Source organism: Manduca sexta, chromosome 21 (genome assembly GCF_014839805.1).
Source record: "Manduca sexta isolate Smith_Timp_Sample1 chromosome 21, JHU_Msex_v1.0, whole genome shotgun sequence".
NCBI classification, from domain to species: domain Eukaryota; kingdom Metazoa; phylum Arthropoda; class Insecta; order Lepidoptera; family Sphingidae; genus Manduca; species Manduca sexta.
Window position 1 is genome coordinate 1,451,743 of NC_051135.1, and position 16,056 is coordinate 1,467,798.

Genomic DNA, 16,056 nt, shown 5'->3' on the forward strand with positions numbered 1-16,056 from the left:
TTTATAATTCTAGTTTTGAAAACAATGAATAATTTTCTCACAGGCGATGGTTTCTCGAAAATATTTTTCTAGTCCTCTGCGATATAGTATTTATATTTTGGATACTCTAGGTTTTGATTTTCAAGAAGTTCCTAACGCGAAGTGTAAAATTTCCCCGGGCGAGTATCTCCGTCTCATTTCCTCACATATTTCTTGTTTGTTTCACGTAGCGCGATTGGGCCAATAGCGCTTACGGCGCGACCCACCTTACGGTATATAAACTAAAGCGGAATATTGTGCTCTATCGCTTGTGAATAAAGTTTAACTTTTTAGCATTTAATACGAAGTTACCGGCGTTTGTCACGCAAGAGTTCTAATTTTAAATCAAGTGTAGGCGGAGCTCGCGCCGGAGCTTTTATATTGAAAACAAAATGTCTCTAACGAAAACCTGTTTCGTGAAACTTAAGCCTTTTGTGCATCGTAGCAGTTTTGAGTCGAGCCTCGGCCGGTACATACGACGTTATGCGCCGAGCGGGCTCGCTCCCGGTGAAATAAAGTAAAAAGTTTAGAAACCGGCTTGTCGGTATTTTCCTTTTGTTGTTTTATTTTTGTTTCGTGAACGGGACATTGCATGAGAAATGCAATGCAACGATACATTCGGTGTATTCGTCCTGACTTACTTTGTCTATGCAGACTTCATGCGACACACTTACCATTTTGCTGTACATTTTATACTTATTTTATTCAACAATGGCTTGAAGTCGAGAGCCATCCCTACACTCTCCTAGAGAGCAACAGCAGTCCTTTTCCACGGTTGTGTGGTTGCAGCGGCGCCTGCAGGCGGGCGCGTCTCGTCTCCGAGTCGGTTGAACTCATTAGGGTTGTCGGTCAAGGCCTCGAGGTCGCTGCGTTGGGTGGTCGCCTTAATTACACCCTCCGATTTAGGACTTCTTTCTCTCGTAATGTATGGTATCTTCAGTTCGTACTTGGTACTCGTAAGTTACTGCATACGCTACAGAAATATATTTATATGGTTGTTGTAGATGACTATTTTCACAGTCGTTTACTATTTGTTGTCTAAAAGTATTATGATTTTAAGCTATATTTGGTTTTGTTCCAAAAATTTTGTAAGTAAATATATTTAGTATTCAAAACCTCCGGAAATCTCTAGAAATTTATAAAACTACTATACATTATATCACTTAACTAATAAGTTATATAATGTAATTCTTAATAATATGTTAGCTCCTAGCATTGTTTCATAATATTATTATTACCTACGTTGAATTTGTGGAAATGATGTGGATTGTGCGTTTGCCTGTACTTTAATTATCATAGTGTACACCTAATTGTTATACATTAGATTTTATCCAAATGATTAAAAAAAATATAAGGATGCTACCATTCTTATATTTTTTTTACAAAGCTCCACAGCTTTTGGTCTTACTTTATAGATCCATAACACTTATTCAAAGTATAAAGCAATGTAATAAAATTCTTTATGTATAATTAATAATTTAAGTAATTCATATATAATCATTTTCTACTGGATTATAGCTATTGTCTATATAGTTAATAAATTCAGTCATTAAAAATAATGGAATAAAACACATTTTTCGTTAAATTAATATTTGAGGAATAAGTAGTTGAAGAAAAGAATGTTGAAATGTATTTAGCTAAGCTGAAAAGTTTCTACCCTTTTGCAAAATATATACAAAATTATTTCAAAAATTAAATCAATTTTACTGACAGCCTCGTTGGCGTAGTTGTATTGCGGTACGACTGCAGTGTTGAGGTTTCGGGTTCGATACCTGGGTCGGGCAAGTTAATATTGGGTTTTTCTAACCAGTATCAGACCAGTAGGTTCGCCTCCTATGATATCTTTCTACGGAATATACACGGCGGAAAACCTGGTGCAACAGTTGCGCCTCTGCCTAGCCTTTCAGGAATAAAAGGCGTGTGTGTGTGTGTGTGTAAATAAACTTCATTTTAGAGTGCAAAATAAACAATTTAAAAATTTCTGTTTTTGTTTTCACTAAATAAAACATTCAGCCAGTCTAATAAAATTAATATTAAAATCCACAGTAGCAACATTGAATATTCAAAGAACTTAAAGGGAATAATTAAATGAGGTTAAAAACTTATTTAAGTATTCCAGTGAGCGGGGACGTGCGGCCATCAGTTATTCAGAACCTGTTTCACCCATTAGCTGTGGCCGGTCTAGGCTTTACTTTTAGCCATTTCTGTGGCGCCTTAACTGTTAGGTATTTATGAAGTTATTATTTTAATAGGCAAACGTGCAAGTGATCACCTGATGAGACTTCCAAAAGGCCGGCATAATTATAACGACTGGCGAGGGATAATTATCCCTTTTCAATGGATATTCTATCTGATCCCCACTCCACTTACCATCCGATGTAGCGCAAGTGTGGTAACTTCACGTGCCTTTATAAAAAAATATAATATATATATCATCACAATAAATAGCCTTAATACTACAAAAAATATTAATTTAAAAGGAAGAGCATAGGGATTAATGTAGGTAAAAAAAAACTTACTTTTCCAAGACTTCTAACTCTTTCTCGTCATATTATGATATACAATAGCAATATAATATCACGCCGGTTTTCTATAGGACTGTGTACATTTTTGTCAATACATTAGAGCTATGTAGTATTCAATTATATTTACAACAGGCCGACTCTATACAATAATCCCGCTTAATTCAGATTAATATGAAGTAACAGCTCATATTGTGACTTCTCCGGCAAGTAAGGTTACTAAGATGCTATAAATATCCGAAATTTCAAACGTATTGATTGCTTCGAATTGTTAAAAGTCTAATCCAATGTCTACAAACTATATATTTGATGTTGAAATATTGTAATTCTATCAACTCGCCATATCATTGACGTAAATCTTAACTTGTTTCTAGTGTAAAATATTAAAATATTTACCAAGCAACATTTCCCCATCGTGTGCCATGTAAGTGAAAATAAAAAAAGCGTTAATATTCCACAGCGTTTATAATAATTGTAACGTGGCGTTTGTTTATAATAGTCGCGGTGTCAGTGATTGATGTTTGTATCGGTGCGTGCACTATTAATTAGCGCGGATCGACTGACGCCGGCGCCGATAGCGCTATTGACGTCTGACATGTGGACAGCCTTAGCTTTGTTACGGAATTGCTGTTAAGTCACGTCTTTGAAGGAGTAGAGACTATTTAGTGATAGTTTTGAAGTAGCTTATTTGATGTGTGGACGCGGATTTGTGTTATTAGGTTGTTTTTTTTTTGGTTATGCTTGGTTGTCTGATAGTTTTAGAGTTTCTGGATAACTCTTCCTAGGTAATGTAATGTTGTCTATATATCATTACGAATTCGAAAACTAAATATACAATGAAAAAACTATAACATATTTTTCCAATATCCTCTATCATTATCTTTAATGTAGTCAAGTAGTTTAATGTGAAATACCTTTGTTTTTTATCAGGTTAATGCCAATGGTTTACCTACTCATTTACATGTCTTGCGAAGAATAGACAGAAGGCATTGTATCTAGTGACGATTTGAGTTTCTTTTTGCGTACATATACTTAACATTTAATGAAGCAATTTTTTATTAAAATATGTGAGCAAGATTAAATGAGGCTTAAAGAGAATTCTCAGCTCTCGGTAGGCATAGGATTGGCTTTGCTTCCTTGGCTGTACTTGCATTGCTTAAGTTCATGGGCGGCAGATGCGCTTAGTATCAGACCGCTTGCCTATTTACCTACTAAAGTAACAAAAAAAAAACAATGATGATCCACTGTCTTTAATTAGATTCTGTACAGTATCCTCTAAACAGTGTTATCACTATGCTTAAGCAGTTGCTTTTTAGCTAAAGTAATGTAGTACTAACCTAGAGGGACTTCTATGCAAAATATGTCTAACTAAATATATTTAATAAAATACAGGTGCATTATTCTCCTTGTACGGAGTATAATTAGTCACATCAACACATTTTCAATTATTGTGTTTGTGTATGTTGTTAATTGCAAACAACCATTTTATAAATTAATGGCTTCATAGAAGTAATTGCAATTATTTTATACTGCTAGGTGTGGCTTATAACAAATAAGCATTCGACATTAAAAGTGGAAACGAATGTGCTTCTAAATAATTAAATTGTTTTTATGATTAAATGATCCAGGAAATGGTGTCCCTCACAAAATTAGCTGTTGCAACATTACAAAAATGAATTTTGATTGCTGGTAATTTCATTATTTTTAACACCAGAAACAAGGTTTACTTCATGTTATGATTTTTTTTTATGAGAAACAATAAAAAAAAAATCATTAAAAACCTTGATACAGAATAAAAAAAAAGAAATTAAAATGTATTGCCATCATTTAGGAACTTATTGACACGATGTGATCAGTCAAACATTCAGTGTTTTCAATACGAGCAAAATTAGTAGCTAAAGTTAAAGCCATAAAACTTGCTACTACATAAACATAATTTATGTTTTAGCAAGTCGTATCGCTCAGATATCGACCATCGCACATAAGGTGTAAAACTCACCATAGTGCCTCACGGGTGTCGCGTTCCGGGATCAACCAGTGTACATATTTAGTTTTTAACAAACCAGCATAATTATGTAGACTGTCGAGGAGTAATCGATGCCATGTGGAAATTACTTAGTTATATCGCATTTGGAAGGTCCCAGGATACTAAATCTTTGCACTTAACGATTCTTTGTTTTGTAAACTGAGGATATCTACATGGTTAATTATAAACACTATTTGTCTGGTAACATGAGGGTTTTTTCGTAGGCACGCATCCAAATTTTGTTTCGTGGACTTAGGAATCCAAATCCAACACTTCACAGATTTAACACCAAAATTCCAAGTCCACCAGACCATTGGATTCAAATGAAAAGCAAAAGTGGTGAACCCGTTAAATGATAACGTATAATTTGAGTTGACACCACACAACATGTGTGAAGGGTTGAGGCTCATTAACGTCAGATGCTATGGGTAAAGCCTGCACCCCTTGTCATCTGTAAAGATCACAGTTCTTCTTTGTCTTGGAATAATAATCATTTCTATGATTTTAGGTTATAAATTGAGGCGGTGAAGCCATGGGCTGTTTAGTTAGGCACATTGAAGGATTAAGCAACTACTTTGACCCCTCATTAGATAGAAAAATGTGACCATTATATTGGAATTCTTAGATAGCAAAATCCTCTGAGCATGGTTACTAAACATCCGCCAAAAACTGTCTTAGACACCAAGCAGCGCAAGACACTGATCCGCCTTAAAAGAGGATCGTGTCGATTCTCACACTGCAACAAATTATTGTATTTATTTTTGGGAAATAAACAGAATAATACCAACATGACAATAACGAGACTGATGCACACATATGTTTCGGGTTTCGAGGTAGAACCAGAGTCTCTTATGCTATGTTTCATTGTGAGCTTTAGAATTTGTATATTGGATTGCATCAAGCAGGTGGAAAAGCCATAGTATTGTAAATCCGTTTGGTATTTCCTCTCCGGACGGAAGGCCTGTAATTAGGCGTCGTTTCCTGTAGATTTACTCCCACCTGTCGGCGTACTGTTCCTGACGTACCTATCGCCGCCTCCAAACTAAAATTAATTATACAAATTGATTAATACTCGCTCCGGATCCCGCCAAAACTTAATTATGGCGCGAAATTATTTTGCTTTTTACGGCTACGCTTGGTGGATGATTGGATGGTCAATGATGTTGCTTTTTAACTCTTCTATTTATGATTTGGCCCAGTTATTTAATCACCTATTTTGTTTTATCATTTATTTTGTTACATTCTGTATAATATGTTATTATGACAATGAGAGCAGTTTCTTTTTTAAAATAGCTATTACCTATAGATATTGTCTTATCTAAAAGTAATTATCTTATCAATATGATTAAAGTTTTTATTTGTTTTTTTTTTTATTCCTCTAAGTCCCAAAGTATTGTACAATAAGAATTTTAACCATAGTTACTTCCGAAAAAGAAGTAGATTTTTTGGTTTACTGATAGCGAAATTCGATTTGAATTGATTAAACTGAATCTGATTTAGTTAGGCTCTAAGAATCATTACTATAAACTGCTGCTAAAACAACGTTTTCCCGGAATAGTTTCTAGTTATGATTCCATTCCATCCGCGACTCCGATCAAGTTTGATTTGCAGAGTTGGTTTTGCAGACATTCCTATGTCTCAAAGGAAGGCATGTCGTATTCTGTATTTCCTGTATTCTATAGAATGTCGTGTGATGCTTTGGTATGGAATAATTTAAAATGTTATCCCTAACCTCCATTATAAATATGCACAAATGTCGTCCTATTAAATTAAACACATTAAAAATTATTATTATTTAGATTCTGTCAACTCATCCCTTCTAAGACATCCATAACCGAGAATTGTAGATATTCTGTACCTACGTAGTTACAGCTGTCACGAAATTACACAGGTTCTAGAATGAAACGAAATACAAAAGACATCATTTATAAATAGATAATTATTTGGTTATATATCTGGGGAAATTAGGGAATCTGGTATAACATTATGAATTGCTCATGGTCAATGGACAGAAAAAAACAGTACAAAAGAACCTACCAATTATCATCTCTATTGTAGTCAGTGCAATTGGTTTATAAATTTGTCACATTCATTATTCAAGTCCTGGATAAAAAATATGTCCGACTTTATATCTGAAAAATTGACATGATTCTTTATTCTGGGAAAGTATATCCAGACGGCAGATGCGAACTAAATCTATAATATAAAATTTAATACACAACATGACTTAAACGGGTGTTTAAACTTACGCGAGTGCGGAGCAAATATTTTTTACAACAACCGAGAGGCTGTGGTTCAGTGCACCGAGACTGCAACCACCGTCCACTTTTTGTGCCCGCACACCCGCTTATTTGCCATCATTAATCATTATTTCGGCCCAGCATTGGACCAGCGTATGCTTCACAATTTGAGAAAATAACCCTTTTTTGTGTTTTAAAGTAATACGCGAGTTGATTTGCAATAACAGAGGGTCCACGGAGCGTGGCGATCGCATGCCGAGCAATCAAATTGCACTATATTGTAGTGCGTGTGATCCGTATCAAAAGTGTCTACCGGCGCGTTCCCCGAACGCTTTGTTACAAGTACGATACATACGTAATGTATTGTATGAATAAATTAACGTTCGTATCTCGCGATAAACTTGTAATGAAGACACTTACGTGGAACTCTTTTAGATATGTATCTTAGGTAAAAAATGCGGTTTGCGCTGCTCTATTCATGTACCGTGAACTATTACTCATTTATAAAGCAATAGTATTACAGATAAGGAACAATATTTTTAATACGAAAACTGTTTCTTAGTCAGATTATACTTCACATAAAGTAATGCTCCTATCCACAGGGAGGTAGGCTTAGATACAATTACTATACCCGCAGTTTGACTGGAACGAATTCTGGCTTCGGCAAGTGTTTCTTTTAATTTCTATCTTTGTTGGAAACCGAGGACATTGCTGGTATCATAGAATAAAGACGCCTTTGAAAATCAATGTAGATTATTCAGGGCTTATTGTGGAAACCAGTTCTAAATGACTTGGTTTAAGGTCAAAAGCTCTTTAATAACTTAACTGCATCGGTCTATATATGTTGTACCCAGTTTTCAGCTATTTAGTCTCCCAGCGCATACATATTATTATAGATCCTCTTTAAATATTATGTGTATAATCTTAGACATATTTTTCTAAAGATATCTTTGTTTTATGCCCAAGGAATTGAATTATAACGTCTGTAGCAAAGGCCAAGAAAAGACAACCTAGATTTAGATTCGATCAATGCTTTCATAAAATACATTCCTGACGAAGAGACTTGTAGTGATTCTAATTCGACATTTGTCAATGTTTCAGGTAAGTATGGTATGATATTCGTTATTGCAGCGGGGTGTGTGCCGGAGATGCGGGGCGGCGGGGCGGCGCGGCGGGGAGCGGGCGCGGTAACAGATGCGCTGCATTGCCGCCGCGCCAACTCCATCCGACGAGCAGGGAGTTACTCAGGCCCTTAGGGATGTACTTTTTCATATTTTTATTAGTTATATTTTATAATTTACAATTATTTTGTTTGACTTATAGAACTGTTTAAAAAGGAATGCTATTAAGTTACTAACTAAATACACAGATCTTTTTATTTCTGTATTAATTATTATGTAATAAAGTTTCAAAATTTTTTATGTGCATTTATTATAATAAGATGTACTGTGTACCATACAACAGTATTAATATTTGCATATATTTTAGGTATTAACATTGTTTCAAGGCAATATTATTGAAAATCATAAGCAAAGTGCAACAAATTCCCACGATAAAACTTCAACTCAAGACGTGTCAATCAAATATTTATAAAAGTTTAATATTTTGTCTATGCCCAGTTTACCACAAAATTAAAAAAACGACGGAAAAAAATCAACTACGCACAAAGTTACCGAGTTTAAATCCTCCCCTGGCTCAATGCGCGAGGGAGAACCGTTGACAAAATACAAATTTTATTTTATTAAATTCAAAAAAGCCTTCAATGATTGATAGGAGCGCGCCCTCTCGCGACGTAAGCCGTCACTGCATAACTCTTGCTACTCAATAAAATGGATCATTGCTTGCGTACAAACACTTCTGATCAAAGAGATTCCTACCTACAGATTTTAAAAATGGAATGTGTTTGAAATTCGAATTTAGAAGAAATTATATCGGGTGTCAGTTGATACTCAGTAGAAACTGATACTTCATTTAGTATGGGACCTAATATAGTGATATGTGTGTGTGATACTTGTGTGTATACAAATACACACACATTTACACTTCGGTGTATCCTTGGCCTACCTTTTAAAGGAGAAAATGAATGATTCTATACGACAAAAGACAGTATACAACGGTTTCAATACAGCTATAGTTTTCGATTATTCTAATAAAATTATTATGCATTTTTTCATATTTTTAAATTATGTTTTTAATTATTTAAATATGATAGTTTCGACGCATGTTAGCCGGTAACAGAAAAATCGTTGAATAGACTTGGATGTTTGGGCTATAGACTAAAGTTTTGGATTACCATGAACAGAATTTTTTATTCTGTAAGGATGTACACTGATATTTTATTCCACGAAAGAGCTTTTGCGAGGGTAGCGGTGAAATCATGCTTGGTATATTTTTTTATTTTCTTTGAATACCAGTAAAACTATTTCACCATTTTAATAGTACTTTATATTTTCTAGAACTATCGTAGGATCTAAGCGGAATATTTTAATAAAATAAATTGTCAGACCCACTGACAATTTACCAAAGACCAAAAAGAACGCAAATAAAAATCACTTCTGTAAACAATAAACATAATTAATATTGCCATTTAAAAACGTAATTAAAAATGATCCGTAATCCCAGGCCATTAAAGTAGACAGGGTCCCCTCCGTGGAATAACGGAGCTGACCGCGCCAAGATATATCAGCGACAACTGCCCACGACTTGTTTACAAGAACACGACATAATGGCCCTCGTATAAATTGTTGGGTTCCACTGCGCTCTGTTCTGTTAAGTTTGAAATGTTTAAAATGTCAGTTTAAACTGTCTTTTTAACGTACGTGTTTGTGGAGTACCCATTTGATCTATTTTCTGGTTTTGATTAAGGATTAAGGTATGTTACTTATAGAGATTTATAGGCATTGATTAAGTAGGAAGATAGCTTGTAGAGCGGAAATCCGAGGGCAGTAGCAGAGTTGCAGACCAAGTAGCGGTAACTGCAGCATCGAACGTTCACTTGCAAGATGGAGAGACGACCTAATAAATTTCAAAAGGAAGAAGAACCCAAACCACTTCCAATATGTTGGTCTATGAATATTTGGCGAGTCCTAGTTTCAGTAATATACTTCTTGTGGCTGATGATAATTTGATAATTAATAAGTGAGAAAACCTAGGGCCATAGCCAAGACGCCTTTCTACAAACAGAAAGAAATATGGGAATGAAATATCTTATCGATAAGTTAAAAGCTTGGATATGACATTGTCGTATATAATGTTAGCGTTAAAAAATAATGAAAGACATCTAGGGTACACTAATAGGTTTCAATTTGCAATTTTGAGTAACACGTTTGTATTGATCCTCATTGTTTTATGTTTAAATATCATGATTATATACTCAGATATCTCAAAACTTCTAGCGCAAGTGGAACAAACTGTAGTGAGGTGCTGTGCGAGCTCGAGCGCTCCGGTACTCTCCTAGGGATGCTTTACACAGTTAATTTAAAATTCTCATTCGTATAAATAAGGTGGGGTAGCGTTTGCGTTTTATGGCTTACAATGTGCGAATGCATTGTTTGTGACGCTCCTTTGCGGTACAGAACGTATTTTAATATCGTTAATTAGGTGTTACGAGCCTTTTACGGGTATTAGTTGCTCGTTTAATGTTTTGCATGTTCGGATAATGCGCGAATAAATTTTGTGAGATTTGAATTGTTTTTTTGGGTATCGGTAATTGTTTTGGCTTTAGGAATTTAGTGAAAAGTTCCTTTTGGAGTTGTGATGTAATCTTATTGGGCAGGAGAGGTTTCATATCATTATACAGGATATAAAACCAATCTAAGATTTTGGTACAAGATTCGGAAGTTGATTGAAGTAAAGACGATAGTATTTTTCCTAACGTAATCGAAATACTGTACATTATTCTAATTGGAAACCGTTTGGTGTATACAATTTGCTTAGAAAAAACAAAAATCCAAGACGCGGCGACAAACAAAGGCGCCGTTACGAAATGGAGCGAAACTTTCTTACTAATTAATTTAATCCCTTTGAGCCGTACCCCATTAGCCTAATTGAACTGCGGTGTACATGTCAATTCTTTAGCATTACACAAACCCACCACGTGCGGTAAATTGAACTCTACATAACTGTGTTAGAACACATTTTCCAACACCAAAAACAGTGGGTGAAGTTACTACAATGTTAATGATATGAGGGGCATACTTTGTTCCGTTTTGCATAACTTTTGGAGGAACTCTATTACTTCCGAACAGATTGGTTCTTGATGTATACGCGCGTAATTCGTATGTGGGCAAATATGGAAGTTAACATGATTTATGTTGTCTATTTAAATATGGTTGGATATGTTCGTGTTATCGTAATGTTGACTACCCAAATGTCTTTGTATGTTAAGAATTTTTTACGTCTGTCTAGGCTTGTAAAGGCTTTGCATATTTAGTGATAGCGTACATAAATCGATTTCTAAGTATAAAAATATTCTCACTGTTAGTCCTATTTTTCGGGGTAAGCGGGGGCGTAACAACATTTGCAGCACGACGACCTTATTTTAGGTCCATATTTTATTTGTATCAGACCGCGCAGTCAACACCGGGAGAAACCTGCGAATGGGATGCTAGAATCTCGCGGCATAGCGATTGCAGGGACCTGCAGGAAAGTTGGGAGGAGATATCTGGGCTAGGAAGTGTAGGGGAAGGAAAAGGAACTCCTTTAGGTTGTTCATAAACACTCATAGGCCTCAGTTAATTGGCAACAAAGAGTTATACACACTTAACTGTGTGTCTAGAGCCGCAACAAATGTCGCCCCCGTGCATGGGCGTACATTCCCTGACCATAATTTGATTCCACTTCGTAGTTTAAAGATCAAATATGTAACGTCTAGAAAAATAACACCAGTTTAGCGACAAGTTAAATTTGTTCCTGGGAAAATCATTATATTATTACGTTAAAAGATCTTCTGACGTGCGGAGCTGCATGCTAAAACTAGTATGTTGTACTAGTTCTATTGGACTAATGATTGACTAAATAAGACGTTAAGGTTATTTGTAAAGTTAGTCAAATACAAAATTGTATGTTTACTATAGTGTTAACAGAACTGTGATTGAACAACGAACTAAACGATGAACGATGGACAAACAAAACTTTGTCAAGTAATAAAGAAAGTTGTAGTAGTAATAAATTATAATATTATTATTCCAAAATTTGAATAAAAACTTAAAGTATGAATTATGTTAAAATGTAATCAATTGAAATGTTAAATGATTACAGCGATTCGTTTAAAATTCGTGTTTTTATGATTCATAAATAGAATGCATAAATTACGTATTTCAAATAAAAAAAAAAATAATAACGAATTCTGTATATTTTTTATCCATTAATAAACATTTGAAGATTAAAATTTTTGTTAACATGACGAGAGACATCGAATAAACGGTTGAGTCGGTAAACATATTTTGCTTGCCGCCTGACGTAGACTGAAAACATTTCTGACACGCACATCCTTTTCATGAGTCTTTATTCTATTCTGAACCTTCAAACCAACACGACGTGAAAGTGTTTGGTGTTAATCCTGTGTTCAGATTAGCGCGTCATGCCGAGCCCTAATGAAGACTAAGTACTTACTAGTTTTAAAGCCTTGGATAAGGTTCATTATAATTTAACATACAATACATGTACAGTCAGTTACAAAAGTAGCTAAATAAATTTAAATTTTAAATCGCCGCTAACGTTTAGTATACGTATGAACAACGGTTTTTTCGTCACTAAAATAAAATTGAAAGGGTTATCTTTGTTTTATGATATATAAAAATATTGAAGTTTATGTGTAGAATCACGCTATGTCCATTCTGCCAACCCGTAATAGGCCAAGGTGGGGGAGTTAGACTAAAACTATGTCGTAGAGGACACGGGTGCCTGGTAGTGGGATGCTATGTAATTTGAGACTGTTGGTAACTACATTGTAAATTAAGGCTGGGATATACAAGAAATAAATTTAAATCCAGTAAAAAATATCAAGAAATGATTATAGCTCGAAATTCGGATTCTCGAATTGTCTTAAACCGGGAACGAGGTTAAAGCATGGCCAACGTCCGTGAAATGAATACCACTAATTTTGTTCCGGCGACAGCTCGCCATGTGGCGGGCCACGGTTCGATTCCCGTGGGGTCAACTCTACGTGCAATGTCACGCCTATTATTCGCCAATATATCTTCGGTACACGTCAATATTTTTATTTTGGCGGATATCTGTCCATTTGGGAGTTTATTACGACCCTTCGGTTCGCTGAACTCTATTTATCTAACTCTATTTTGTAATTCTTTTGACGTACTGATTGATGATTTTGTTTTAGTTGTTCTACCGTGAAATGTGGTCAATTAAGTTAGTTTTTAGAAATGGTTAGTTTTTACGTTATCAGTGACGTTAGATTGGATTCAAATCAAAATTTATGTATATTATATTTCATCAAATGTGCCAATAAAGTAAGAACCTTCGGTTTTTTCTAAAATATACTTCTTTGTATTTGTGATCGATTTTTCTGTACATTGTCACATTATTTGGGTTGTTAGATTTGTTAGACCATCGTATATAGAGAGAGTACTATAATACATCAACAATAATAGAAAATTAAATTAAAGGTATTTCGTGACATCCACATCAGTTAAATCTGTAATAACATCAGCGCAGTATTATATACTTGCCACCACATTGGCCTAGTGCGGATTGGTAGACTTCACACTCCTTTGAAATTCCTATAGAGAACTTCTCAGATGTGCAAGTTTCCTCACGATGTTTTCCTTCACCGTTAAAGGTAACGATAAATTCTCAAAGGATACACACATGATTTTAGAAAAGTCAGAGGTGTGTGCTCTTCGGATTTGAACCTGCGGACATTCGTCTTGGCAGTCCGCTCCACCCCCAACTAGGCTATCGCCGCTTAAATCTGTAAGCAAAAGATTATAAAAGGTTTATTAAATAAAATTTGAAATTCCATGTATAATATATTAATTGAGCTCATACCCTCGCGTCAAAGACTTTATAAGGGTGAGACAGAATAATCTTATAAAGTATCCGAACTATATGCTGTCAGTTCGCTCACGGGGCAGCCATCCTTTATTCAAATAAACCCTATTTTTATGGAAAACCTGCCCTTTCCACATCAATATCAATTTCCCGTCGATTGTTGCAGAAATAAAGGGATGACCCTTCGGGGACGGCCAGCCATCTTATCTTGCCCAACTTTATTAGAGGATCTTTAAAGAGATTTTTGTCCACTTGTATTTTTATGTGAACTTTACGGCTTGACCTTAGAAAATGACTTTATTGAATCATTGTGCTCAAATTGAGTACCTATATTAGTCTCGTAAGTTTGCTTCTTGATTTAATGTTGTAATAGTATTGGGGTAATGTGGTTAATTTCATACCAAGTTTCATTTATAGGTAGTCTATTTTTCTTTAGTTTGATTATAAATATTTAATTATATTGTTCCGTTTATATTTATTGCTTTCCATATAATCCATAGAAATATATCGACAGTTCTAATGCTTATGAATTTTGGCAACATATTTTTCGAAAAAAAAATGAATCTATGTTAAAAATAGAGAAAAATATACTGATTCTAAATATTTATAGAATCAATGTTGTAAAAAAATATCGCCTAAGTCAATTGCCATTACAACCGTCGGCATAATTTTATACATAACAAAACGTCGGGTCAAGCAGCAAGCTCAAGGGAATCTCATGTTCCACATCGTGATTACGGACGATTACGCCGTCACCGTCTTCTCCCCACTTAATATAATAAGCATTGGTGAATGGAAATCGATGCTATTACATGTCTGGTCTCATTTATAATAGTACATTAGGTCCAGGGATCGGACCGAAGCCATAGCTGCCTTCGGGCACCGACGTAATCGGTCAATTATCTATAATTTTGTACCATCAGTCTTTACCCAAAACGGTGTAGCCAGTCCCCTTGATCGTTAGGCGGTATCGATCTAATTGGTAAATTATGTATTGCTCCCAAGCCGATGTTTGATAACAGATTCAATTTATATAACCGAGACGCTATTACTCGCCTGATTGTAAGTGCTGAGCCTATCTATATATACCTGTATACCGTATTAATGGTATTGAAAGGTGTAGAATTCGAAGAAGCGTGGAAATAACATGTTGAGTTTGTTCACTTGAAAACCATTTATTTACAAACTGACATTTCTTTAAAACAAAACATTATATAAAGAAAAACCTACCAACCAGTAAACTACAAAAAGCACTACACTGCGGTCAGTGGATACATCTGGTACTATGGTACTCAGAAATAACATAGGCTTTCTTATTGGAATAATTGGTTTGCACACTACGGCTTCAAGGAAGAAATAGACAAAGAGAGTTGCGACTCCCATACATTACCAGCAAAAACACAGACAACTCAACATGTTGAATGTCTCCAATTGATTTCCAAATGAGTCGCTAGAACGAGCCAACATGACGTGTTTGATCCGCTTGTGTTACCACACACCGTACCCGGTATGATATATTAATATCGGGTACATTTTTGCCAGTAATATGTTAAGTATCTTGTAAGTATTCTACTATAGACAGCAAGAACGAAAAGGATGGCGGTATATATTATTTTTCATCAAAATTACATCATAAATGTTACCAGCTAATAAGCCAGCAATTTAAATTTATGAAATTGTAACATTTGATAAATACTAATAACTTCTAAATATAATGAGTTTTCATACCTATCAACAAACATTTCTTGATTTTTCTACCTTAAAATTAAAAGCCACATAGTTTAAGTGTGTAAAGTTATTAATAGGCAAGGTGCGCTTCCCAAGATATTTATTATTTATACTAGTAACATTTAAAACAAAAACAGGTTGAAACCAAGCCGCGTCGGTCCGCCCCCAGCGAATGCGTGCCGTCGTTCTTTTTTATAGTATTTTTTGTACAAACTCTTTCCTATTGGCCATGAGAAAATTATACACGTTTTTTTAAACGTGAATAAAATTTATAGCAGGTGGATTGTGGCCAGTTTACGATATCGATCTAATAATCGATTCTATTGGCTGTGTTGACGCCAATCAGAAAAGTGATATATAGAGAATAACAGGAATTGATTGTTTCAGAAAATATATATAGAATTATATAATATATGAATGGGTATTGACGTATATTCTACCGATGAATGGGCAAGATTTTTTTGTTGCCTTTATACGCTTTATTTTATGTAGTTCTACTGATGTCAATGTT